General features: G+C 45.0%; 1 long non-coding RNA gene across 2 annotated transcripts; it reads left to right on the forward strand.

Annotated features, from left to right (window-relative positions):
• Nucleotides 1-48: 48 nt before the first annotated feature.
• On the forward strand, nucleotides 49-27,860 carry LOC106981105 (uncharacterized). 2 transcript variants are annotated; one of them, XR_008295949.1, is made up of 4 exons: nucleotides 49-3,090; nucleotides 9,873-9,988; nucleotides 13,771-13,883; nucleotides 26,610-27,860. It is a non-coding gene; the product is annotated as an uncharacterized LOC106981105 (long non-coding RNA). The 2 variants fall into 2 exon arrangements; XR_008295948.1 differs by lacking the exon at nucleotides 26,610-27,860 and adding an exon at nucleotides 17,236-17,402 and having other exon boundaries at nucleotides 50-3,090.
• Nucleotides 27,861-28,000: the final 140 nt, after the last annotated feature.

Here is a 28,000-nt window from a genome sequence, read left to right on the forward strand (position 1 = left end):
CTGCTGCTGCTGCTGCTGCTGCCCTTGGGGCGGGCGGGGCGGAGGGGGGCGGGTGGTCACTGGGCAGCGTCAGCCGGACCGCAAGAGGGACGTGCCCAGGGCTGAAGGGAGATCAGGAACAACGGGCAATCTTCCCCCAGAGCCCGGAGTTTTGCAAACAGTGTTACTCAGCACGCGTTGGCATTCCTAAGGCCTGGAGTGGGGGCAGTTCCTGTGGATGCCATCTATGGAGCAGTTATGATGGCCGGATGGGGGAGGGGGGCACCCGGGGCGGGTGTGTGTGTGTGTGGAGTGAAGTTCTAGAAATGAGGACGCACTGCGCGGTGTCACTGGAGCACAACCTCCTTTTGTGCAACACGAGGGCATATACCGTGGAGGTGACAGAGTTTAGACTCAAGGGCCTGTGCTAAGCTGCTTTGTTGGGGAGAGCGCCCATTTCATCAAAAATTTTTCTTTCACTGAAACACGTAATATAGAGGTAAATTTGTTCTCTTATTCTCACGAAGAGGCTAACACCACCTTGCCCTGGACTGATCAAGGCATGGGTAGTCATCAGAACGCCTTTCAGCACGTTTTCCTCAAGACTGACAGGCCTGGAAGGTCTTTAGAGGCTGATCTCTGGGTGGGGTGCAGAGGGGCCCCGAGTAATATCTTGCAGCATCGCGTCTACCTGCCTTTTAAGACTCTGCTCTCCTGGTTCTTAAACTCATCCGAAACGGACTCCTTCAAGTGTAACCAGGCTGCTTTATTTCAACCTAAACAATGTTGTCTTGCTCTGTCTGGGGGAAGGGGAGGAATCAGAGAGTAGGAGAATGACCTGTCTTTGGAAGCCTCCATGAAAGCATGGCATCTGCATATCTAAATGTGCTCATTCTGGGGCTTAAGACCTGGCACTTGTGAAGCACCAGACACCTTATCCCGGGAAGCCTTCTGGTCAGGAAAGCTGTGCCTTGAGAGATAGGAAAGGGTGGGGGAGATCCTGAAGATCTGCACCGACTCTGCCCTCACCCTGGTTCCAAGATTCAGGTCACAGCAACCCAGCCCCCCCCCCCCCCAGGGGTTTTAGGTACAGCGATGTGAGTATTGTCAATTAAGACTTCAAGGCCAAGGGCACCAGTTTCCCATTTTGGGTAGCAGCCAGTAGTAGCCCCCAAGATGAGTGCTAAGGATGTCATAGGTAGAAGAAGCAAGCTCTTTGTTTAGTGATCGCCAGAGAAAAAATTGTTTTTACTGTAGGTGATTTTTAAGAAACGTTCATCAAAAGCTGTTGATACTCATTTAAAAATGATACTTTTGGGGACGCCTGGGTGGCTCAGTCGGTTGAATGACCAACTCTTGATTTCCGCTCAGGTCATGATCCCTGGGTCCGGGGATCGAGCCCCATGTCGGGCTCTGCGCTGTGGAGCCTGCTTAAGGTTCTTTCTCTCTGCTCCTCTCCCCTGCTCGTGTTCTCTCGCGCTCTCTCTCTGAAATAAAATTAATTAATTTTTTTAAAAGAATTTTAAATGATACTTTTTAACCAATACATATTTTTGACCCATTGTCCCTTCTGGCAATGTGCCACAAAAGTTTAAATATGCGTAAGCTCCCCTTCAAAATATTATTTATAGTACTAAATAATTGGAAACAACTGAAATGTTCCACTAGAGAGGAATGGATGAGTAAACTATAATTTGTATCTTAGTGGACTATTATGGGACCATTAAAAATTGTGGTTACATTACACCATAAGATGAGAAGCGATTATGATACAATGTTGAGTGAAGAAACAAAACAAAATTATATAAAGATGACATTTACAAAGATGTAAATATGCACATGGACTGAGTGAAGTGGTCATTGTGATAGTGATGTAGGATTATAGGTATTTTTACTGTATTTTTCAGACCTAAATAATGCTTTTTATTATCTCTATAACTTAAAAAGTGGAAAGAACGAAACTAGATCACTCTTTTTTAGGAGACAGTCTCCTAGTGGATGAGAAGCCTTCTGAACTTGGCAATGGTGATGCTGGTGGAGAGAAGCCACCCTCTGGATGATTAAGAGGAATCTTGGCAAATGTGGACATGCCCATAGTTTTCAGAGACACCAGACTTTTTTTTCTTTGAACTTTTTTTTAATTTTATTTTTTATTTTATTTTATTTTATTAAATTTTTTCAAATGTTTTATTTATTTTTGAGAGAGAGAGAAAGAGAAAGAGAGAGAGAGAGAGACAGAGCATGAGTGGGGGAGGAGCAGAGAGAGAGGGAGACACAGAATCCGAAACAGGCTCCAGGCTCTGAGCTGTCAGCACGGAGCCTGACACGGGGCTCAAACTCACAAACCGTGAGATCATGACCTGAGCCGAAGCTGGACGCTCAGCTGACTGAGCCACCCAGGTGCCCCTATTTTTTATATTTTAAAATTTACATCCAAATTAGTTAGCCTATAGTGAAACAATGATTTGAGGAGTAGATTCCTTAATGCCCCTAACCCATTTAGCCCATCCCCCCTCCCGCAACCCCTCCAGAAACCCTCAGTTTGTTCTCCGTATTTAGGAGTCTCTTCTGTTTTGTCCCCCTCCCTGTTTTTATATTATTTTTGTTTCCCTTCCCTTATGTGCATCAGTTTTGCAGAGACACCAGACTTTTTAAAATGTCATTAAATAAATGTTAAGCTAGAGCCGTTTAGAGAATCTGGAAAATTTACTATAAGTATTCAATACTTTTTCTCATCATGTAAGGAAGATATGGTGGTTTGGCACTTAGCATCCATCTTAAACTCCTTCTTGTACTGCAGTGGCCAGAAATTTTTAAACCACATTTATCAGACCCTTGCAGCTAGGAGGCCAGATGTGAGTTTGATTCTGCTAATTAGATGAACTGGAGAGATCTGGGAGGCAGTAAGGAGACAGAAGTCACCTTCCTGCTTCTTTGATGCTTTCTGATGCCTTGCGAGGTCATAAACGCTCCGGCCAGGAGCAGCCGGGGTGGGCAATGGCTTTCCTCTTGCAACAGCACGCCAGTGTCTGGTCACAGGATCCATGGATGTCAAGAAGCAATTGTGGCAATGGGAGTGGCAGCAGGAATGATCCCTGAACCATAGCTCCCGTAAGTGGCCTTCCTCACTTACCAACACATGGTGGAGATTCCCTTGGGAAGCCAGTTAGGCAATGTGGATCTGAGGGTTCTCCCTGGAGGCCCAGCCTTGGTTTCAGCTCTCACAATATTGTATGTACTAGCAAAAGGGTCTGATAATGAAGGAGCCATTCCTGGATGTCAGAATACAGACACCAGCCCCGGTCCTAGACCGCCGTGAAGGCTTGTTTAGAGGGAGTTGACATCCCAGACGCCATCACCCAGTGCTTTGGCCACCACTGTCAACAAAGAGGGAGCATAGGGACCTGGGAGCAGAGCAGTGATCCTGTCCTGTAGGGTGGGCCTGGAGACTCAAAATGACACGCCGACTCCACTGGATTCTTACATAAAGTTCCTGAGTCTTGAAGTTCTAAGGATGTCATCATACTGCCCTGACCTAACTGGGATCCAAGCTCCATTTAGAAAGGGGAGGCCACAGAGGCTGTATGGTGAAGAGCACATCATGGATCTGTGTGGCTCTTGCCCACTGGTCGGCATGCTTCACGTCTACTTAACACGTGGTGAATGAAACACAGACAAAAATAAAGGGGCACCTGGGGGCTCAGTAGGTTAAGCGTTTGACTCTTGGTTTCAGCTCAGATCACAACCTCACTGTTTCATGGTTTGAGGCCCGCGTCAGGCTCTGTGCTGACAGCCCAGATCCTGCTTGGGATTCCCTCTCTCCTTCTCTCTTTGTCCCTCCCCCACTCACGCTGTCTCTGTCTCTCTCAAAATAAATAAATAAAAACTTAAAAAGAATGCCTGTAAAAAATAAAATCCCATGGCCAAGTATATATAATTTGGGAATACTGAGGGGAAAGAAATGGAAAGGAGTTAACAGTACAGAGGTAAGAGGTCCAGTCTGTCTCCAGAATCTGTCTTTTTTTTTTTTTTCCCACAATAATTGCTCCAGCCCTGGCATCCACCTGCCCACCTATGGAACACACAGACATATTAATGATCCTATCCCGATTTCAGCCAATGCTGTAGCTCCCACCGGGGACACACTTGTCAGGGACGAGGCTCCATGCCTTGGAGTGACCACAGCTGGAGTGATGCGTCCTAGAACACCATGTGGAGCTGGTGTGGTACCAGGATGGGGGGCTGTGCATTTTGTCTTTGTTTTTCTTGATGTACACCCTTCCGTCTATCCGTTCACTTCAAGTCAAGTTTATATGTTGGAAGGGCTGCAAGGGCCTCTAAGTGGAGGGATCCCTCCCTCTTATACATATGTGGCCCCGTATTCCCAGAATCTCTTGCCTTCCCAAGCTCAGCACCGTGTTTCCTAAAAGCTCTATCTGTGATTCGTCCTTTGGGATGAATCTCCCCATAAGATGGGAGAAGAAATGAAGACAAAAAGCTAGCCTTCCTCTACAGCCCCATGTCCAATAAGGAAGGAGTGAGAGAGAGCCATCAGGCCCGGAGAACACAGAGCTGCTTCACTTTACCAGGCTTTTCTTTTCAAAGGATGGCGATGGGCGAGGGTCAGAGCTAGGGGTTGAATCGGCAGGTTGGGAGAGGAGTGTTGACACCTGCTCTACCTCTTGAGAGCCTGCCCTTTGTTCACACTTCTGCAGATTCTACTGCTGGAGTCCACCGGTGATCATCCATGTGATGTGGCTGCGCCCCACCACTGTGGGACAGTCCCCTGACTCCTGTTCTGTGGATGCCTGGGCCATCCTCTTTAGCAGCTGTCCCACGCACTTTCACTGAGGAGACCCAACCATGCCAGCTGCCCCCTCCCCACGTCGCAGGCCACACCGTCTATGCACTGCCCCCATGCCTGCTCTACTCAAGAGCCCATGCCCTAGTGAATGGCTCAGGGCCCCAGAACCGGACAGGGGTTGTGGCAGAGGAGTGCTGAGGCCCCATTGGAAGCAAAGCACTGGCTCAATTCTGGGCGAGAAGTACCACGTCTGTGTGTCCACGTGGGTGGATGCTGGACCATCCATTAGCCGCCCACTGTGATAGCTTCCATCTGTTAGTTTTTCCCTCTCCTCACCTTTCTCCATAAATAGACTCAACTCTCCATGGCTTAAAAAAAAATCCCTCTCCCCTGCTTTACACCTTAAGCGATTGCCCTATCTCTCCCTCCATCCAGAAGTCCTTGAAAGAATAATCTCCCCTTGTGTTTCCATAGTCACAATGCACTCACTCCTGAAGCCTCCACATGGTTTCTAACCCCTGCGGTTTTCCAACAGAGGAGCTCTCGAAAAGGTCACCAGTGACCTCAGTTCCAAATCAGCCTGGTCTAGTCCTGACCTCTTGACTCTGCTTCCTCTAAAATTCCTCCCTCACTTCCTCTCTCTTCTTGCCCTTCCAGCAGTGCCCTCTGCCTCCTCTCTACCTTGCCTTTCTCTCCGCACCCTCTCCTCAGACTTCCTTTCTCCTCTTCCCTGTGGTCCTTTCTTCTATTCCCCCCTTCCCACTCCCAACCCTGGCTCTGTTTTAATCCTGACCATTCCTCTGCACTCAAGCCCCACATTTCCTTGTGTTTCCCAGACAGTGACATCTGAATATCCCACCTGAACCGAAAGCTCGGGAGGTGTATCAGTGTCCCAGGGCTGCCGTAACAAAGTACCTCAAACTGGGTGGCTTAAAATAACAGAACTGTACTCTCTTACGGTTCTGGAGGCTACAAATCCAAAATCAAGATGTTGGCAAAGCCACGCTCCCTCCAAAGCCTCTAAGGGAGGATCCGTCCTTGTCTCTTCCTAGTGTCTGGTGGCTCCCGGCTATGCTTGACCTTCTTTGGCTTCTAGGTGCATCACTTGGATCTCTGCCTCCATCTCACATAGCGTTCTCCCTGTGTTCTCCATGTCTACCATCCAGATTGTCCTCTTCTTATAAGGACTCCTGTCATATTGCATTAGGGGCCCATACTGTGCCAGTATGACATCATCTTAGCTTGATTATATCTGACAAAGACCCCACTTCCTAATAAAGTCACATTCATAGGTTTTCAGCAGACATGAATTTAGGAGGGACACTATTCAACTCAGTACAGTGAGGTAGAGAGAGCTGCAAAGAGGGGCAAGTGACCTAGGTTCCAGTCCTAATGTCCTTTGCTCCATTTCCTTTACCTGTGAAAGGAGGGGTTGGGGTCACTGGTGTGCGGACAACTCTATCTGTCTGATCAAAAACTGAACTCATCATCTTTCCTTCTAGTTGGCCACTCCTTCTGATGCCATTTTTAATCTGTATTTTACCAGGCAACCAGCTGGCAAGCTTAGTCATCCCTGACTCCTCTCTTTTTCTTTCCTTGTTTTAATTGAAGTCTAACTGACATGCGATATCTTACTAGTTTCAGGTGTACGTTATAATGACTTGATATTTTTATACTTTACAAAATGATCCCTACCTTAAGTCTAGTTACCATCAGTCACCACACAAAATTATGACGATATCATTGAGTATATTCCTTCTGCCGTACATGACATCCCGGTAACTTGAATCTTTTATAACTGGAAGTTTGTACCTCTTAATCCCCTTCACCTATGTTGCCTGCTCCCCCACCCCTCCCCACTCTGGTAGTCAACAGTTTGTTTCCTGTGGCTAGGAGTCTGTTTCTGTTTGTTTTGTTTTGTTTTTATTTTTATTTTTTGATACAGTTTTAAAAATTTATTTATTTATTTTGAGATAGAGAGCACGAGCAGGGGAAGGGCAGAGAGAGAGGGAGAGAGGATCTGAAGCAGGCTCCGCACTGTCAGCGCAGAGCCCCATGTGGGTCTCGAACCCACGAACCACGAGATCATGACTAAGCTGAAATCCAGAGTCGGATGCTTAACTGGATGGGCTGCCCAGGTGCCCCTGTTTTGTTTTTTAGATTACACATATACGTGGCCTCTATTATGTTGATGTACCTTCCTTCTATACCCACTTTTTTGAGAGTTTTTAATTAGAAATGGGTGTTGAATTTTGCCAAATGCTTTTTTCTGCAATTATTGAGATGACCATATGATTTTTATCCTTTGTTTTGTTAATGTGGTGTGATTTGTGGATGTGGACCCAACCTTGCATCCCTGGAATAAATCCCTCTTAATCATGGTTTATGATCCTTTCAATGTGTTGTTGAATTCAGTTTGCTAATATTTTGTTAAGGATTTTTGCATCTATGTTCATCAAGGATATTGGCCTGTGATTTTCTTTCTTGTGTGTTGTCTTTGTCTGGCTTTGGTATCAGGGTAATAACTTGCCTTGAAAAATGAGTTTGGAAGCATTCCCTTCTCTTTAATTTTTTGGAATAATTTGAGAAATACATGCACTAACTTCTTTCTTTTTTTTTTTTTTAAGTTTACTTATTTATTTTGAGAGAGGGCGCACGGGCGGGGGAGGGACAGAGAGACATAGAGAGAGAATCCCAAGCAGGCCCCCCTCTGTCGGTGCAGAGCCCGATTTGGGGCTCGAACTCACAAACCGTGAGATCATGACCTGAGCTGAAACCAAGAGTCAGACGCTTAACCAACTGAGTCACCCAGGCACCCCTGTACTAACTTCTTTAAATGTTTGATAGGCCTCACCTGTGAAGCCATCCAGTTCTGGATTTTTGTTTTTGGGGAGTTTCTGATTCAATTTTATTACTTGTGATCAGTCTATTCAGATTTTCCATTTCTTTGTGATTCAATATTGGAGGTTGTATGTTTCCGGGAATTTATCCATTTTTTAAAAATTTTCAAATTTGTTAGCATATCATGGTTCATAGCAGTCTCTTATGATCGTTTGTATTTCTGTGGTGTCAGTTGTAACTTCTCTTTCATTTCTGCTTTTGTTTATTTGGGCCCTCTCTCTTTGTTTCCTGATGAGTCTGGCTAAAAGTGTATCAATTTTTTTATCTTTTCAAAGAACCAGCTTTTAGTTTCATTGCTCTTGCCTATTTTTTTTTTTTTTTTTTAGTTTCTATTTCATTTATTTCCTCTTTTGTCTTTATTATTTCCTTCCTTTTAACTTTGGGTTTTGTTTGTTCTTCTTCTTCTACTTCCTTTAGATTGTTTAATTGGTATTTTTCTTGTCTCTTGAGGTAGGCCTGTATCCTATGAATTTCCCTCTTAGAACTGCTTTTGCTGTACCCCACGGATTTTGAAAAGTTGTATTTTCATTTTCATTTGTTTCAAGGTATTTTCTGACTTCTTTGATTTCTTCAATGACCCACTGGTTGTTTAGTAACACCCCTCTCTTTCTTTCCCTCTCAGATCCTATTAGCCATGTGGATATTTGGCCTCTTAAAGAGTATCACTTATAGCTATGGTGACAATATAGTTTATCATCCAAATTAGATGATTTTTGAGAGCGAAAAGGGGGCGCCATTAACAACTACACCAGGACAGAAAATATAAACTGAAACTGTCTTGGGAAAACTAGGACATATGATCACCCTGTGTATGGCCAGCCCCTGCTTTCCATCCCCAAACCTTGGTCAACCTGTGGCCCCGTCCCTCCTCTTCTAAGGGAAGACTCTCCATGTCTCCACCTGCTGGAACAGTACTCATTTCTCAGCTCAGACAGCTCTGCTTTCATAAAACCTTATCTGACCCGGAAGAAGTGAGCTGAACCCTGTCACTTTCGTGCTTTCTTCATCGCTCTTGCTACCTCTCACTTTTAATGTTTATTTATTTTTGACAGAGAGAGAGAGAGACAGAGTATGAGCTGGGGAGGGGCAGAGAGAGAGGGAGACACAGAATCCGAAATAGGCTCCAGGCTCTGAGCTGTCAGCACAGAGCCCAACGCGGGGCTCGAACTCACAGACCGCGAGATCATGACCTGAGCCAAAGTCGGATGCTCAACCGACTGAGCCACACAGGTGCCCCTCGCTACCTCCCACTTTGCATCGTAGTTCTAGTAGCCATGTCTTAGCTTTCCCCCTACAGTCTAAGTTCTTGACGATGTAAATTGACTAGGCAATCAATATTTGTTAAAGGAGTAAGGGTTTCTTTCAAAAACGTTCCATATTCTTACATAACATGAAAATATTTCAGACACTCATGGTCTCCAGGAAATTAAAGCACATCCTTCACTTCACATGAGCGTAGCTCTGAACACAGTTTGTGAAGAAGAGAAAAAAAACCTGGCATTTCCTTTTCTTCCAAAGGACATGTCACAAATGCTAAATTGGGTCGCTACTTTCCAGGAACATGAAGTTACAAAGCCCAGGAACTGGAAGAGATCAAGAATGGGATGTAGGCCGTAAATCTCATCTCACAGGTAACAAAAGAGATCCAAAAGGTAAAGCAGCTTGTCCCAGGACACAAAAGTGGTTAATGGCAGAACTGGGATCCAAACCCGGGTGTTTCATCCAGTATTCCTTTACTCCACACCTTTGAAATAAACCCTGAGGCTGATAAGATTTACTGCTGCCATTAGTCATATCTCAGACGCCTGTTCTGTAGAAATCAATTGTCATCAGTCCTCCACTCTGGCCAGGTTTGTCTGACACAGCACATTAGCACATGGCCACGTTTGCCAAATTCCACACGTGAGTTTTACGCTGAGCTCTGTACCTCCTGAATAAGAGATCGTGATCCTCTGGACAGTATAGTTACCATTTTCAAAAACCTCGAGTAGACTACTGAGCATAGAAGGGCCTTTAAGGGAATATAGCAGATACAGAAAGCATGTGCTTTGGAGACAGATCAGAATTAATTAAATCGATACCTGCTGCTTCCAAGAATTGTCCTGGAGCAAAGCAGCCCCTTTGCAAATTGGAGCACCAACATTGTGATTTTTCATTTGAGTTTCATATTTGTTTTCTCTGTCCATAGTATCCTGTTATGCACGGCGTGTCTCTCCTGACCTCTAATCACACGTGCGTCTCAAGGGTGGACCTCAGTTTCAGCTGCTGTTGGAGAACACTTGCAGACCAATTGTGAACTTACAGGTGAAAGACACACAAAGGGGCACCTGGCTGGCTCAGCTGGCTGAGTGGTTGAGCATCTGACTCTTGGTTTCAGATCAGGTCATGATCTCGCGGTTCGTAGGTTCTAGCCGCAGGTCACGCTCTGTGCTGACAGTGGGGAGCCTGCTTGGGATTCTCTCTCTCTCCCTTTCCTCTCCGCCCCTCTCCTGCTCATGCTCTAAGTAAGTAAGTAAATAAATAAGTAAATAAATAAGAAAGACACACAAAAGTGCCCTAGTCACTAGTGAACAAAGCAGGGGCTGGGTTAGTACTCGAGTCTCTCAGATCAAGGAGAAGTGTTAACCAAGGATAACCACTGGATTTTCCGTCTCCACAGTCCCCTTCAGAAATGGAGAGTAGAGGGAAAGGGCCCAGTGAGTGGCCTCGGAGAACAGCCAGTCTGAACCCCTCAGCGATCATCTTGGGAGGGGGAGTACCAATATCCGAGGCTCCCAACTTGGTCATGCTTAGAATAACCTGGAAGGTGTGTTTTCCCTAAATTAAAGCTCCGGACTATGGGAAAATCCCACCGCACATAAACGGTGAAGTGTTTCATTTCGCTTTGTTAATTAGTAGTTAATTAATTAATTTGTTAATTAGTAGTAAAAATATGAAACTCTACTAATTAACTCACTTGATATGAGAAAGGCATCCTTCTCAAGTTAGCCCAAATGTAATTCGCAAAGTCTGTCTGGGCCGCAGTAAGCCGTGTAACAGTTTTTCCCAAGAAATCTGCCTACCCAGGACAGGTTATCAAAAACCAGACTATTTGGTCAATATAATCAGAAAGCGTAATTTCAGTCTGGTTTTTAAAACTAACTAAACCGATACAACCAATTTGGAAAACTGTCTGACAGCATCTTCTAAAGCTGAACATACATACACATAACCTTTGACCCAGCAATTCTACTCCTAATATATACCCAGCAGAAATGTATACTTTGAGTACCAAAACGTACAAAATGTGCATGTACCAAATGCTCATGGCAGCACAATTCGCCACACAGCCCCCAAATGGAAACAACTCAGATGTCCATCAACAGCAGAATGGACAAATCAGCTCTAGTGTGTTCACACAATGGAATGTTGGGCAGTGGTAAGAATGGATGAGGTCTAACTTGAATGCCTCATTCTTAGAGAAAACAATCCAAACCAGCCCCCAATCACTTTGTAAAAAATTTATAGCACCCGTTGCTCTGTCAGATTATCTTGTTTGTTTATTTTCTCTCTGCCTTCCCACTATCTCCCTTCTCTCTCTCTCTGTCTCTCTGTCTCTCTCTAACACACACACACACACACACACACACACACACACACACACATACACACACACACACTGTAAGCTTCAGGAGAACAGACACCGGTGTCACATCTTCACAGTTGCATTCCCAGGGCTTATGACTGGCACAGAGTCAGCTATGATATGAATGGTGTGAATGAATAAATTAAAATGTCACTTCTTCCAGGAAGCCTTCCCTGACCCTGACAGCCCACACATACCTCTCTCCACTGAACTTTCCTGGGATTTGTTTGCCACACCACCCACATGACATTTATCCTTTACTACCTTGCACTGTGCTTTGCTTCAGTACACACCTTAGTCCCCTTCTAAAGTCCCTGGAGAGCAGAATTTCTGGCTTATACTCTTTTATATACCCATAAACTAGCCCACAGGAGGCTCCACACACCCTGCTCATAACAGGAGAGCAATAAACATGTGCTCAATCTATTGAAGAGGAAGCAGGGCATAGTAGAAAAGGTGAACTGAGAAGTCAGAAGGCCCGACTAGCACTTATTACCTAGCTATACGTCCTTGGAAAAATTACTTAGCATCTCTGAGTCTAGATTCTCAATTATAAAATGGGCACAGGAATTCCTACATCATAGGATCAAAACAGAAGTTATATAAAGTAGTATGTGTGTGCGTGTGTGTGTGTATGTATTCAAAAATGTCAGTTCCCCTTCAATGTTTGATAAAAGTTTGTCATCTCTTACTGTAACCGTGGACATATTTCATAAATGCTTATGTTTACCAAAGATCTCCTGTCTCTTAGGCAGCAGCTGATTCTGCTTTTTAAGTATTTTCTTCCCCCACCCCCACTAAAATGCAAGTGTATAAAATTTTCATCAGAGTGTTTTTTGATGAATGCAAGTGCATAATAAAATTGGGGCATGAACACAACTTGCTAAATTTAATAGGCTTCATTTCATCATAATACTAAACTGGACCAATTCAAATTCTCACCATTGCTTTCTCACCCACAAAAGTGACTTCAAGAGCAAAGCAGTCTCCCGGAACTCATTAACTTGGTGCAAGCAAGGCATGTTTTACTGCAGCACATTTGAAAAGGTAGAAACCCTCCCATCATCTGCTCTGTGACAGCAGCATGCTCACTTAGCCCCTGTTGTGTCTCCATTCCCAGGGGTTGGTGGCCAAGTCATAGTAAACAATGGCAACTTGTGTCACTCTGGAGAACTTTCCGGCAGTTTTACACATCTTATCTCATTTGATTCTTAGGGCTGTTATTAGGGGGTCAGATGGAGAAGTACGGGCCGTGTAAGATTATCGTGCGGTCGGGTTGATCTGCAGCTGTCCCCCAAGGATTGGTTAAATGGGGCCTGTATCAGCAACAAGGGAGGTGTGACACAGGACTCTGACCTTGACCGGGTTCAATTCAACTATTTTTTAAAGTCAGCTACTAGAAAAAGTCATGGAATACAACAGACTTATCAACCTCTTAGAAGACATAATACCAGGGGAATGGCTTCCCGGAATGCTAACAGTCAAGGTTGTTTTTAAAATCTCTAAAAACGTAAAATGCTGCACTTCAATCCTAAACAGGATGGGTATGCTGAACAGGATAGAGCACCCCTGAACTGCTGAATCTTCACATGACTCTGTAGTTGTCTGTGAACTTGGCACAAGCTCCAGTTTCTAGGGCGTTTTCCCTGGCACGCTTCATTTGGATAGCCTCCACTTGTCCTTCCAGCCCCCCTTTAGATGTCACCTCCTCTGGGAAGCCATCCTGATCCCACACCTTCACCTCTAGTTGCTCAGGCTGAAACCCAGGAGTCATCCCAAAGTCCTCCCTGTCATTTATCTAGAAAACCCTGTCTATCAAGAATCATGCCAGCCTACCTCCCAATAGACAACATAGTTGTATTTATCACTTATTAATGCATAATGTGACTTTTGTTACTTATAGTTTTATTATTATGCTTTTGTCTGTCTCCCTCCAATATCACATATGCTTTTTAAGAGAAAAGCCTTTTTTTTTGGTCCACTGATCATTCTCAAAGTCTACGATAGTACCTAACACATGACAAGAACCTAATAAGTATTTATTTTTAATGAATGAATGAATGAATGAATGAATGAATGAAGGTGAGTTAGGTGCCCCACTTTTGTGCTCCTATATCACCCTGTAATTTTCTCATCATAAGGCTTGATATGCTGTGGGGCAACTGGGATTTATTTCCACTTAAAAAATATATCTTTTAATTATACGTTTGCCCATGAATAAATTCTAGTTGTCATGTAATGGTTTACTTGTCCGACCATTTCACTAGACTACAAACCACAAAAAGCCCATAGCTGGTCTGCCTGGCTGACTGCTGTGCCCCCAGCTCCGGGCATAGTGCCCTGTGCAGAGAAATAGTACATTTATGGAGTGTCAGGCACACTTCGAATGTTTTACATGCACTAATTCACTCAATGAGTACAACAACCCAATGAGGTGGGTTCGATTTTTACTATTTCACAGATAAGGAAACTGAGGCTCCGAGAAATCAAGAAACATGAACGATGGCATCTATGAAGTCTGGCTCTGGAGCTCAAGCTCCAGATGACTGCCCTGAATTGCCTCACCTTTACAAGGTACCCAATAAAACCTGTTCAATAAATGAATCAAGGAAATATGGCTGACCAAAAAAAAAAAAAAAAAGGCAATGTGCTGCTTGGCTGTGTTAGTAAAGGGCGAGATAAGAGAGGTTGTAGTCCTGGAATACAGTTCAGCTCAGGTGAGTTGAGGATAATTCCTGTTTGGAAGCAGATCACTAAATTGAAGTGGGTCTAAAGACCCACACCACAATGGCAAAACATCTGAAAATTATGAAATAGCCAGAGACTGCTTAGCTTTTGAGGAATTGGCAGTGAGGATTCAGGACCTCTCTTCAAATCCAGGGATTCCTGCAGCGCCTGGGTGGCTCAGTCAGTTAGTAATCCGACTTTGGCTCAGGTCATGATCTCGTGGTCCGTGAGTTCGAGCCCTGCATCGGGCTCTGTGCTGATAGCTCGGAGCCTGGAGCCTGTTACGGATTCTGTGTCTCCCTGTCTGTCTGACCCTCCCCCTGTTCGTGCTCTGTCTCTCTCTGTCTCAAAAATAAACAAACGTTAAAAAAAAAAATCCAGGGATTCCTGTGGGCCACTCTCAGGCTGTGGGCCCCAAGGGCAGAGCTGGACGGGTGGGTGGTAGTCACAGAAAGGCAGGTTTTCGCTCGCTCTGTGGAGGAATTGGTAGGAAACATTCAAACCCTGAGGGCCCACCAGCAGGTGAATGGATAAACAAAATGTGGTCCACACATACAAAGGAATATTATTCAGCCTTGAAAAGGAAGGGAATTCTGACACAGGCCACAACACGGGTAAACCTTGAAGACATTACGGTAAGTGAAATAAGCCAGTCACAAAGGACAAAAGGATTCCTGTCATTCGAGATATCTCCGGTAGTCAAAAACCACACAGACCAGAAGAACAGTGGTTACCAGGGCCCAAGGGGACAGGAGCCAGAGGAGTTATCGTCTAAAGAGCACAGAGTTTCCATTTGGGATGATGAGAAATTCTGGAGACAGACAGTGGGAAGGCTGCACAACACAGTGAATATACTTACTGCACTTAAGTGTACTTAATGGTTACTTTGATGTTCTATAAATTTTACCACAACAAAAACAATTAAACTAAAAAACAAACAAGGAGACAGCGAGACATTGAGCCTCCACCACTGGCAGTGAATAAGCAGCGGCTAGCTATCAGAGAAAATATAGGGGCATTTTTTAAAATGCTTATTTATTTATTTATTTATTAATAGATGAAATTTATTGTCAAGTTGGTTTCCATACAACACCCAGTGCTCATCCCAAAAGATGCCCTCTTCAATGCCCATCACCTACCCTCCCCTCCCTCCCACCCTCCATCAACCCTCAGTTTGTTCTCAGTTAAATGTTGATTTATTTTTGGGAGAGAGAGAGAGCGCACATGCATGGGGAAGGAGCAGAAAGAGAGGGAGACAGAGGATCTGAAGCAGGCTCTGCACTGAAGCCCGATGCGGGCCTTGAACTCATTAACCATGAGATCGTGACCTGAGCCGAAGCTGGACACTCAACCAACAGAGCCGCCCAGGCACCCCAAGGGGCTTTCTTGAGTTTGGGTGGGAGTGGGACTGGAGAGCCCTTACAATCCCTCGGTCCTTCAGTTCTTGTGTTTGCTTTAACATTTATGGGGCACTTGCTGTGCACGGATTAGCTTATGGATGCTACACCACTCCATAAGGCATGACTACCGTAGTCTGCACCTTACAAGTGAGGAAACTGAGGCCAAGAGACCTCCAGTCACTTGCTCAAGACTTCCCATGTGCTAAGCATAAGGAAGAAGAGCAGGAATTCCAGAGCCGGCACGTGCTACAGCACATTGACTGCACCACGCGTAGGAAGAAACCTAGAGGGTTTCATGACTTCTCATGCTATCTCAGGCTCTTCCAGTAACTCCATGCTGCCTCGCGCTCTTTCCTGCTCTGCCCTGGACCTCAAGTGCCCGACGTGGGCATCCCCAGTCAGTCACAGAGGGCACGAAGCTGCCCGCAGGAAGGCACAACCTCGAACAGATTCTGAGGGTGTTGCTATGGCCAGGATGTCTTATGACAGACAGAAAGCCTGGACCGGCATTGGCTGTACCATTATTGCCCTTGAAGGGTCAGTTTTCCTGGGAAATGAGCAAGTGACCTTCTTATTTCCCTCCCAATTTCTCATGCCACAACTTCCACGTTCCCTTACTTGAAAGCTGATTGTAAATGAGGGTTTGAGAACAAAAGCTCTTGCGTAGACTCAAAGCCCATTTTAATTTTATGAGCGTTGTGCTTTATACTTGTTACAGTCTTTAAATGCTTTGAAGCAGTGTCTAGACCAGCAGGGCCCAATAAAAATGCAACGCATGCCGCATATGTAATTTCAAATTTTCTGGTAGCCACATTAAGAATGTAAAAAGAGGAGGGGCGCCTGGGTGGCTCAGTCGGTTAAGCGTCCAACTTCGGATCCGGTCATGATCTGGTGGCTCACGAGTTCAAGCGCTGCGTCTGTGCTGACAGCTCAGAGCCTGGAGCCTGTTTCAGAAACTGTCTCCTTCTCTCTCTGCCCCTCTCCTGCTCACACTCTGACGGTCTCTCAAAAAACAAATAAACATTAAAAAAGTTTAAAAAACAGGGTCGCCTGGGTGGCTCAGTCAGTTAAGCGTCTGACTCTTTGATTTCGGCTCAGGTCATGATCTCACAGTTGTGAGATCGAGCCCCGCTGGGTGTGGAGCCTGCTGAAGAGTCTCTTCCACTCTGCCCCTCCCCGCAAAAATTTTAAAAATCTAATCTTGAAAAAAAAATTAAAAAGAGAATGTAAAAAGAAACAGGTGAAACTAATGTTCATAATATGTTTTATTCATCTCAGTTTATCCAAAATCATTATTGATGAGATATTTGACATTCTTTCTCATATTGTCTTTGAAATCGCTGTATGTTTTATACTCCAAGCACATCTCGATTCAGGCTAGGCACCTTTCAAGTGCTTAACAGCTACATGGAGCTGGTGATGACCATTGAGCAGTACAGGTCTAGGCTCTGCTTTTCAAGGGGTTTGATGGTGAAGAGGAAAGAAGGCGTGTTTTAAGGGGAGCTGGACCTACTGAGAGTGTTACTTATTACAGAATTCGTGATCACGTATGTTGACTGTGGGGGAGAGAGAAAGAAACTTAACGTGAAAGCAAAACATCATGGTGCCTCATCCAGGAAAATGCTGCGTGAAACTGGGAATGGAGGAGAGAGCTCAAGGGGCAGTGGGATCAAGGCCCGAAGACAGGGGCAAGCTTTGAGGTTGTTGCTGGTTGGGTTCTTCTGTGATTACTTAAAACCGTTTCAGGGGTCCCTGCGTGGCTCAGTCAGTTAAGCGTCCAACTCTTGATTTCCATTCAGGTCTTGATCTCGGTTCGTGGGATTGAGGCCCGCCTCGGCTCTGCAGTGAGAGCATGGAGCCTGCTTGGGATTCATTCTCTCTCCCTCTCTCTTTCCGTCTCTCCCTCTGCCCTACTCTCGCTCTCTCGTCTCTCTCAAAATGAACATTAAAATCATTTTACTCTTTTTATGATCCCTAAGTGTCACCCTTATTCCCTTCCCACCACCCCCTGCTGCTATTGATTTATCCAGTTGCCACTGTTGTGATATCACAAATGCAGAGCTGAGACTCAAGTCCCTACTCTGCCCCAGGTGCCAGGGCTCTGCTGTGGCACTTGGAACCAATCAGCATTTCCCACCCCCTTCAGTCTCCTCCTTTCTAAAAGGAGCTGGTTGGACTATTCAAGAATTCATTCAGCCAGTCAGTCAACAAATATCCAATAAGTCAACAAGTACCCAATAAGTGCTGATCACTGATCACTGTTCTAGGTGCTTTCTGATCATTGCTTCCTTTTTTTTTTTTTAATGCTTATTTATTTTTAAGAGAGAAAGCACAAGCAGGGGAGGGGCAGAGAGAGAGAGGGAGACACAGAATCCGAAGCAGGCTCCAGGCTCTGGGCTGTCAGCACAGAGCCCCACATGGGGCTCGAACTCACGAACTGTGAGATCATGACCTGAGCCAAAGTCGGACGCTTAACCGACTGAGCCACCCAGGCGCCCCCAGCTTCCTTCTGACTCTAGTTTTTTGTGCCCCGTGATTTTTGGGTGCTGCTTTGTCTGTCACCATGAGGTAGATTTCACAGCCCGAAAATGTCCATTCCCAAGTGACAGCGGAGACTCCTCAGGCTGGTCAGACAGTCCCCAGAGAAAGGGAGAGAAAGTGGCAGAGAAGGGGGGGGGAATGGTCACTAACAGGGTGGGTCAAATCTGTGCCCACTACACTCTTCCACTCTGAGCCCCTACTGAGAGGGATTTCCTCAGCATCAGTGGCCTCCTTAGCTGACATTGGAGGTTCTCACCAACATCCACCTAAGCCCTTGGTACTATACAGCACAGCACTGAGAGGGTCAGCGAGAAGGTAAAACAAAACTCCCTAACCTGATCTATCTAGAAGCCTGATTTACAGCGGCCGTCAGTACCTGGGAGCTTGGTGATCCTCAAGGCTTTGGCAATGAGGGACAGTTCGCTTTCTTCTGAGTGCTAAACTTGAAAATCTACATACAATACGCCGGAGGTGTGCAGTCATTTGAAAGAGAGAAGAGGTTGCCCGGGTCTATAAAATCTGACTGATCATTGGTTGAAAATAGCAATATTTCAATTAAAGAAAAAAAGGGGGCGCCTGGGTGGTTCGTCGGTTAAACATCAGACTCTCGATTTTTGGCTCAGTGCTGAGTGTGGACCCTGCTTGGAATCCCCCCCCACCCCCGTGCCCAAAACGCTCTCTCTCTTTCTCTGTCTCTCTGCCCCTCCCCAACTCAGGCTCGTGCTTTCTCCCTCTCTCAAAAATAAATAAATAAACTTGAAAAAAAAAAGAAAAAGGAATGGACCTTGAGGCCATTATGCTCAGTGAAGTGAGTCAGACACAGGAAGACAAATCCTGTGTGATCTCACTTATAAGCAGAATTCACAGAAAAAGAGACTCGATTTGTGGTTCCCAGAGGCCAGGGTAGGGGGTGGGGAGATTGGAGGAAGATGGTCTGAAGGTACAGGCTTGCAGTTATGAGAGAAATAAGTACTCAGGCTGTCGTACGCAACACGATGGCCATAATGACCGCCGCGTGGTCTATTTGAAAGTTGCTAGTAGAGTAAATCCCAAATGGAAGACACACATTATTTGTAACTATGTGAAATGATGGCTGTTAACTTCTTGTGGTAAACGTTTCATCATATATGTTTGCCAGTCGCTATCTGTATGCCCTAAACTTATACAAGGCCGCGTATCAGTGATAACTCAATAAAGCTAAGGGGGAAAGGAATGGGTTAATCAGAAAGGGTTGTTAAAGTCTAGAAGTAAAAGCAGACTCACAGATGGAAACGTCAGCGGCACTTGTCTGGACAGAGATGAAGAAAAGAAAGAGGGAACAACCTTCAGTGTCCCATCCTTTGCCAGCCTCTCTGATGCCAGGACCCACAGGGCCGTGAATGACGACGGCACACCGCTATTTCTGCCTTTGGTGGGATGGTTCTGTAAAGGCCTGAAACCTATTATGAGGTCAAAAAATGTCTGATTCATCTAAATGCCCTGGTTCTGGCTCTGTGCTCAGCAGGGCACCATCCGGGTCATCGTTGGGTTTCCACAGGGATTGCCTACGGAGTTGGAACGTGCAAGGCCCCCGTGCATTTATTTCTCAGTGTGTAAATTCACGGGTGACCTGGCATCCTCATTCCACACATTAATCTCGAGTGTTTGATAAATATAGAAACACCTGAGGAGTCAGAGTACCCTTGGGGCACCAACAAAAGCGGGTTTCTGAGCCTGGGATTCTGTGGCCCACACCCTGGACTGTGCAGTCAGTCACCACCACCTTAGTATCACCCAGCAGGAAGTGGCCGTGGCTTATGCATTTGACACATCATCTTTGGACACCTTCTTAGTGCTAGGCATGAATGGAGTGTTGGGGACACCGGACCCCTGCGCTCTTAGAGCCTCTGGCATATTTTCTACCACAGCTCTCAGAGAAGTTAAAACCAACAGCCCTTCCTACCTTTTCTCAAGCCAAAACGCTAACTTTCAAAAAATATAATATAAATGCAGACTGCAGGAAACTTCTGCAGGCCTGTCCTGTCCTGCCACACCCTTAGGTACTGCTGACATGAGGTTTGTCTTTTAATGAGTGGTTTCCCCTCATGGGCCCCTTCTTGAAACCTGGCTCTGTCTTTGCTGCGTGCTACCTGGACGGGCAAGCTGGGGAGAGCAGCCAAGGCTGTCTGGAGTCGGGGGGTGGGGTGGGGAAGGGTGGGGAGAGACCTGCTGGGAGACAGACAAGAAGCAGTCAGGTGTATGGGCACCCAAGGAAAATCTTCCCTAAGGTTCAAGCCATTACAGAGTACCCAGGGACCCAGCTGGGTCCCACAGCCTTTCTGCGTGATTGTGTCTGGAAGTGTAGGAACAGCAGGGAAGTTGTACACGGTGCCCTTGGTGGGCCCTCAGTGGAAGCTGCTGGCCTGCCCATCACTTCTTCACATTCCATTTTCAACCTCCCAAGGGGCTCCTACAGGGGAGATCTCAGCTGTATTTATCGCCCGTGGACCTGCCAGGTCCGTTTTGGTTGATTAGGAGAGGGATGGGTTCAGCCCATCAGAAACCATCTGCTGTCAGGCCAGAGACACGTGTGTGAAGCCAGATGTCTCCGAGAGGTGGTGGGTATGCTAAGATAAGCCGGGGGGACCCGCCAAGGCAGGCACACCCGTCCCAGGACCCGGGAGAAGAAAGGCTCTTAAACGCGCCACATGAGGTCTGTGTGTTTCCCGAGTTGCTTTGATTGTTCAGAACATTCCACTGCGTGATTGTGGCTTAAAGGACACAAAGCTAACTGTCACACACGGTGGCTAATTGAGGGCACGGCTTTGTCCAGTGACCACTAGCAGTCTGTGTCCTTTTTGTGTTCTCTCGGAGGCCATTTATAAATGGTAGCTACTCTACATAGATCATTTAGAAGCAACACTTCAAGGTGTTGTTGAAACAAAGCAGGACTGCCTAGGAATCGCTTGGCGCTACCATGCAGATTCCCAGGTCCCACTCTCGGAGATTCTGAATTCAGTGGGTCTCAGGTAGGACCCAGGAATCTCTCAGCAACTCTCCTCTCTACACCCACCATCTCTCCTGTGCCCTCATTTATACACGGGGTGATGTGGACAAGAAATCTCAGAGGACTCCACTTTGAGAAAGTCTGTGAAAAAGACACCGGGCTCATAAAGTGAAGGCCTGGATGTAGGAGTAGCTGTGTAACCTTGCAGAAGTCCCTTCACCTCTCTGTGCCTCCACTGCTGTCTGTAGAATGAGGGAACTGATCTCTCGGGTCCTTTCCAGGGCCAATATTCCACAAATTTAAGCATGCTCACCGTGGCCTCCCAAGGCTGTGGGTGTTCCAAAGCTAGAATGGGCAACCCTCAGGCTGAGCTTTACCCTGAAGAGGACCGGTGAGCAAACCACAGAGCTTTGTCCCGACTTCCCACGCGGGATTAGACCTTTGAGGATACTCCCCTGAACACAATACTCCCCCCAAACACCATCCCCTTCCTCCTCGCGTAATTCTGAGCATGTCCACAGGCATGATTTATTTTCACCTTTCGGGAAGCTAGACTTGAGGCAGGGCAACAGGTGAAGCTCCACTTTGATTGAAGGAAGATTGAGGCACAGAGAGAGGAAGAAGCCGGGAGACCCTGGCGGCCCGTCTGTCCCAGGCTCCCATGCCTTGTCCCGGGGCCATCATCCTCAACATACACGCACAGTGCAACCACACTGGCAAACGGCAAGGGCCAGAAATGAACATCACAGCCCCCGGATGCGACTTGGGAACAGGCCGTCTCCTTGTGGTAGGATTTCTGTGAGTTTCCGTGGCACGGACACATCGCAGGGGCAACGTGCACAGCCCTGCGCTCTTCTGAGTGACAGCACTCCTGAAAGGCACCGGGCACTTTCTCTTACGTGGTTTTATTAGATCTGCTCACCACCAGTGCAGTTAACATCTAATGAGCCATAACTGCCTGCACTCAGAGGGTCGGGATCTAGTGGTGAGTCACCAGCCCTCTGGGTCATAGCAGCATGAAGAAGAAAGAGCAAAGCGCAGAGACCCACACGTTAAGAAAGGTCTCGATCTGTGATACTTGAGCGTGGCGGCCCTGCTTTATGTTCTCTCACCTTCCCCCTGCCGATTTTGCCCAAAGGAGGCCTGAGATTATAGTTCTGCCTCCGCACCACCTCCCGGCTCCCAGTTTTCTCGGCTGCTTCAGGTTGTTTCTGACAAAGACGTCATTAATGATCACTTGCTGTATCTTGGGAAATTCTTGCACCAACCACAGACTCTTACAGCAGATGCTGTGTGACTCCGGTTTCGGTCTCAGTGTAGGGCTTTTTAGACATTTCATCTTTTGGCCTCTCATTTCTGTGGCAAGAACCCTGTGCCAATAGCAAAACCTTTGCCCTTGATGGAGATCACCCTGGCAATGAGTGACACTGTTCTTTTCTCTCCACCTATCCCACCTTCCAGACTTGAAGCCATCACTTGAGAACACCACTGAAAACCAGAAGGAAGTAAAAAACAAAACAAGATAAAATAAAATAAAACTAAAATTAATTTCAGTTAAAAAGATGGCATAAAGTTGGTGCATTCTTTTATTTTAGGGAATCCTCTTAGCGTGAGCCTCTTAGGCTGATTATTTTACAAAGAACTCCAAGAAGTTAACTTCTAAATTCATGGTGGATTAGAAGGAAAGAGGGTGCTATAGACAGAAAACTGACAGGGTAACTCGCAGCAGTCTTGGGAAATGGCAACACTGGGAAAGCTATAACTAGATGTTCTGTGTTCTATTTAAAAAGGCAGAGAAGTAGATAAAATATTCTAGAAACAGTTCTCCTCCAACTCATTACAATACAAAAAAAAAAATGTAAAAGACATTAAAAGGATATGCCCTCAGCCATCTGAGAAAACTCACTCCCAGAAAGTAGCTATGTTTAACTGTAGTTAAATATTTATTGTCAGTAAGTTGTAAGTCAAGTCAAGTCCTTGCAGTGTGCTGGGTAACAGAACATTGGTGATTAGAATGCAAGAGCCATTTGCCTAGAATCTCTTGAACCAGGCTTGGCTAAATGAATCCTAGAACCTTTTGCTATACTTCCAAACTTTGGGATTTTTCTAATTTTGTGATAAAACCTGCCATCCTTCCCAAACACAGTGCTGTGTGTCTAAGTCTGGGGGAGGAGGTTTATAGTTAAAGGTAACCTGGGGCGCCTGGGTGGCTCAGTCAGTTAAGCGTCCGACTTCGGCTCAGGTCATGATCTCACAGTCCATGAGTTCGAGGCCCACGTCGGGGTCTGTGCTGACAGCTCAGAGCCTGGAGCCTGCTTCGGATTCTGTGTCTCCCTCTCTCTCTGCCCCTCCCCCGCTCACACTGTCTGTCTCTTTCACAAATAAACATTAAAAAATTAAAAAAAAAGACAGGTAACCTAAAACTAACTTTTTAAGAATTTTTGAAACTTTCATCAATCTTTGAAAAAAATAACTGTATTTGGGGTGCCTGGCTGGCTCAGTTGGTAGAGCATGTGACTCTTGACCTCGGGGTTGTGAGTTTGAGCCCCATGTTGGATATAGAGATTACTTAAATTTTTTTTTTGTAAAAATAAAAAATGACTGTATTCTTATCACAAATGTGATACATCAACATTGTGGAAATTTTAGAAAATACAGATAAGAAAAAAAAAGAAGTAAAAATCACTTATAGTTTCATTCTAAGAGTTAGGACTGCAAACATGAATCCTTCCAATCTTTTAATTTAATTTAATTTAATCTTTATTTTTTTTGAGAGAGAGGGGGAGGCACAGAGGGAAAGGGAAAAAGAGGGGATCATAAGAAGTCTTCATGCCCAGCTAGGAGCCTGAAGCATGGCTCGATCTCACAACTGTGAGATCATGACCTGAGCTGAAATCAGGAGTCTGTCATTTAACTGACTGAGCCACCCAGGCACCCACCCCCCAATCTTTTATTTTTAATCGAACAAGAGATACATAAATGCAGGCATCTTTTAAAGAAAACCAGAATATCATATATTAAACCAAATCATCCATTGACCACATCTCATAATCCCAGGCCCTTCTCTCTATCTAAGTGACCAGCCACTTTTGGGAGTTCGGTGTGTTTCCTTCCAGAGTTTTATAATTATATATAACATATTTTGTGGATTATTTTTACATAAGAGGCATCATACTGTGCAACTTAGCAATCATCTATTGCAACTTATCGATGTTTTGGAAATCTAACCGCGTTAATTTATGAACCAAACTAATTTCTTTCAACTGCTGAGTGGTATTCCATTGTATGGATATACCATATTTAATCATCCTCTCCGCTTTTAGTAGACCCTTAGGATTGTTAACAATTTTTCACTACCTCAAACAATGTTGCAATAAATGTCTTATATATTTTTTCCCACGTCTCTCTATTTTAAATTTCTACAAGGGGAAATTCTGGATCTGAGACTATGCCCACGTTGCCTCCAAAGTGGCTGTGGGTCATATGAAGTGTCTCAGCAGTCTCAGTGACGCTTTGGCCTCCAGACCTGTCAATGTGGCCAGTTGTAGTAGGCGTAAACCACTGTCTCTTCACTGTTTTAATTAGTATTTGCCTGACAAAAACTGTTTGAGTGTCTTATAGGTTTGTAACTATTCATATTTCCTCTTATGTGAATTGTGTATTCATATCCTTTGCTCATCTTTCTAAAGGTTGGGTTTTTTTTTTTAATATATCTGTTATACTCATTCTTTGTTGCATGTATTGCAAATTTTCTCAGCCTCTGGCTTGCCTTTAATATTGTTTGGGGTATCTTTTGTTATATATTGGAGCTTTGAACAACTCAGGGCTTAGGAGTGAGGACTTCCTCCGTCCCCAGTAGAAAATCTGCATATAGTCTGAATCCCCCAAAACTTAACTACTGATACATAGCCTGTGGGTGACCAGAAGTCTTGCTGATGATGTAAACAGCTGATTAACACATATTTTACGTTTTATTGTTACTACATTCTTACAATAAAGTAAGCTACGGAGAAGAGAGAAAATGTTAGGAAAAATCACAAGAATAAGAAAATACAGGGCCACCTGGGTGGCTCAGTCAGTAAAGCATCCAACTCTTGATTTCAGCTCAGGTCATGATCTCACGGTTCATGAGATCAAGCATGGCATTGGGCTCTGTGCTGACAGCACAAAGCCTGCTTGGGGCTCCCTCTCTCTCTCTCTCTCTCTTTTTCTCGGCTCCTTCCCCTCGCTCATGCTGTCTCTCTCTCTCTCAAAATAAATAAACATTAAAAAAAAAGAAAAAGAAAATACACATATAGTGCTGTACTGTAAGACATCATGTATGAGGGGACCCATGCCGTTCAAATCTGTGTTGTTTAGGGGCCAAGTGCACAGTTCTTTTTCTCGTTTACAAGTTAGGTAGCATTTACTCAAGAACTCAAGTTGTTTAGCGTTTTACTGTTTGAGTTTTGCTTTCCATGGCCTCTTCAAGGTCTCCCTTTTCCTTGGAGTGTAATGATATTTCCCCTTACTTGTTTCCCCTACTACTTTAAAACTTTCATTTCGAGGGTTTAGGTTTTTAATTCATCTAGAGTATAATTTTGTGCATCATCTAAGGTAGAGACTTGCTTTCATTTATTTTGTCTACATATAAATACTGATTTGATACCATTCATTAAATAGTTTACTTTTCCCCAGCGACTTGAAGTGTTGTATCATACACCAACTTGCTGCATTGTTCCTAGATTCTTTTCTGAATCATGTTTTATTGACCTAGTTCTATTCGAGTCTTACCGAAAAATGATACTGATTTACTTGCTCTGCCGCGTGTATGTTTGTTTTACGCCCTGCCTTTTTTTTTTTTACAACCTACTTTTGTCGTACAGCCTGCTTTTTTTACAAAAAAAAAAAATGGCAACAGGAGAATGGATAAGTTCTGATAATCATACCGTGGAATAGTATATAGCAATTTATAGAAACTAAAGCTATACATATCAACATGGATACATTTCCCAAATATGTTGAATTAAAAAAAAAACAACAAGTAAAAAACAGGTTTCCACACAAATACCATAGAGCATATCATTTATAGATAGCTCAAAAATGTGTAAAAGGACACTTGATATCGGTTAGGAGTACATATGTAACAAAAACAGGAAATTCATGGAAATGATGGAAACCGAAATCAAGATTAAAGGTGCATCTACCACAAAGCTTGTGAAGGTTAAGCCCCTCACTTACATGGACTCCTTTTGAAGTCCCGTAGTGAAATTTTATTTCATAATTTTGTGCTTTTTTTTTTTTTTTTTCTTAAAGAGGCTGGCCTTTCCCAAGTCGTGTTAGCTTCAAGCCTATCCTCGGAGTAGGGGAGGGAAGGGGAAGGACGTAGGAAGGGGAGGGGAGGGAGGAGGAAACAGAGTCTCTCCCAAAAGCCTGCTGGCTCCTGGGCGCCTGCCGTTCTGCCACCACCGGCTGGCTTTGGGGCCCCTGGGCCTGGAGGCGTATTTACTGTAAACCAGGTGGTAATTGGATGGGATCTGATGTGCTGTTCAGTGCCTTGCGCAGGGCTCCAGGCCTGGAGACACCTAGCAGCAGCCAGCTGACAGCCAACAGTTCCCAGGAGTCCTGCCCGCTGCCACACCTCACGGATGGGTCCATTTCTTCCAGAGAGAAGCTCTCCAGGCCAGAGGCTGTGTGCTTGAGGCTGTGTCCCGGAGGACGATTTGAGACCCCAAAGCACCCTTGAGCTGCAATTCTGCGCCAGGGCTTGAAGCTTCCAGACTAAGTCTTGCTTCTTGTTCAATTGAAAAAACAAACCGGGGCACCTGGGTGGCTCAGTCGGTTAAGCGTCCGACTTCAGCCCGGGTCATGATCTCGCGGTGAGTTCGAGCCCCGCGTCAGGCTCTGTGCTGACAGCTCGGAGCCTGGAGCCTGTTTCGGATTCTTGTCTCCCTCTCTTTCTGCCCCTCCCCTACTCCTGCTCTGTCTGTCCCTGTCTCAGAAATAAATAAACATTAAAAAAAGTTTTTTTTAAAAAACCGACTAGAACAAAATAAATTTACGGCAGTTATTTCAACAACGGCAACAGAAATACACACTCTGGACATCTTTCCACATGGTGAAATACTCTTCAACAACATCTTTCATGGCTACATAGGACATGTCGCTTATTATTAGATCACTTATTGTTAGATGTTTAGATCCTTTCCAGTTTCTGCTCAGGGTTGGAACAAATGTTCCTACAGCTCACCCCGGGTGTACAGCCTTAATTATGTCTTCAGAAAAAACTCCCATAACTACACTCCCTTGGCCAAGAGTCTGATTATTTTCAAGGCTTTTGAGATATAGTGCCAACTAGACTTCCAAAAATGTTGCATCAGTTCACCCACACGTCAGGATAGGAGAGTTTCCTTGGCAAATTGAAACCAATGCTAATTATTTACCTTAAAAAAATTGTTCAGGGCACCTGGGTGGCTCAGTTGGCTGAGTGTCAGACTTTGGCTCAGGTCATGATCTCACAGTTGGGTTCGTGAGTTCAAGCCCCACCTCGGCTCGCTGTGTCAGCATAGAGGCCATTCCAGATCTTCTGTCTCCCTCTCTCTGCCCTTCCCTCTCTTGCACTCTCTCAAAAAAAAAAAAAAAAAATTGTTGTTCATTGGACAGACAAAAAATGGAACCTCATAGCTTTAATTCGCCATCAGTTACTAGGCTCAATTGCCTTATGACCATTAGATACTGTTTCTTCTGGGTTGATTGACCATTAGGTCATGTGCTTTGTTCTGTCTTCTATTAGGGCACTCCCCTTTTTCTTACTGATTACAGAGAGCTTCTTATTTATTATGATATTGACTCTTTTTCATGTGTGTTTTTAACTCTTTTCTGTTCCGTCATTTGCCTTTAGATTTTCTTATTCTAAGTTTTCTGACATGGGTATTTTTAATTAAATATATTAATTTTCTACTTCAGATTCTATCTTTAGTTTCGTTGTGTTTTTTTTGTAAGAAAGTCTTTCCCCCCAAATTATGTAAATGTTCACCTATATTTTCCCCCAGTGCTTC

This window comes from Acinonyx jubatus, chromosome B1 (assembly GCF_027475565.1).
Source record: "Acinonyx jubatus isolate Ajub_Pintada_27869175 chromosome B1, VMU_Ajub_asm_v1.0, whole genome shotgun sequence".
NCBI classification, from domain to species: Eukaryota; Metazoa; Chordata; class Mammalia; order Carnivora; family Felidae; genus Acinonyx; species Acinonyx jubatus.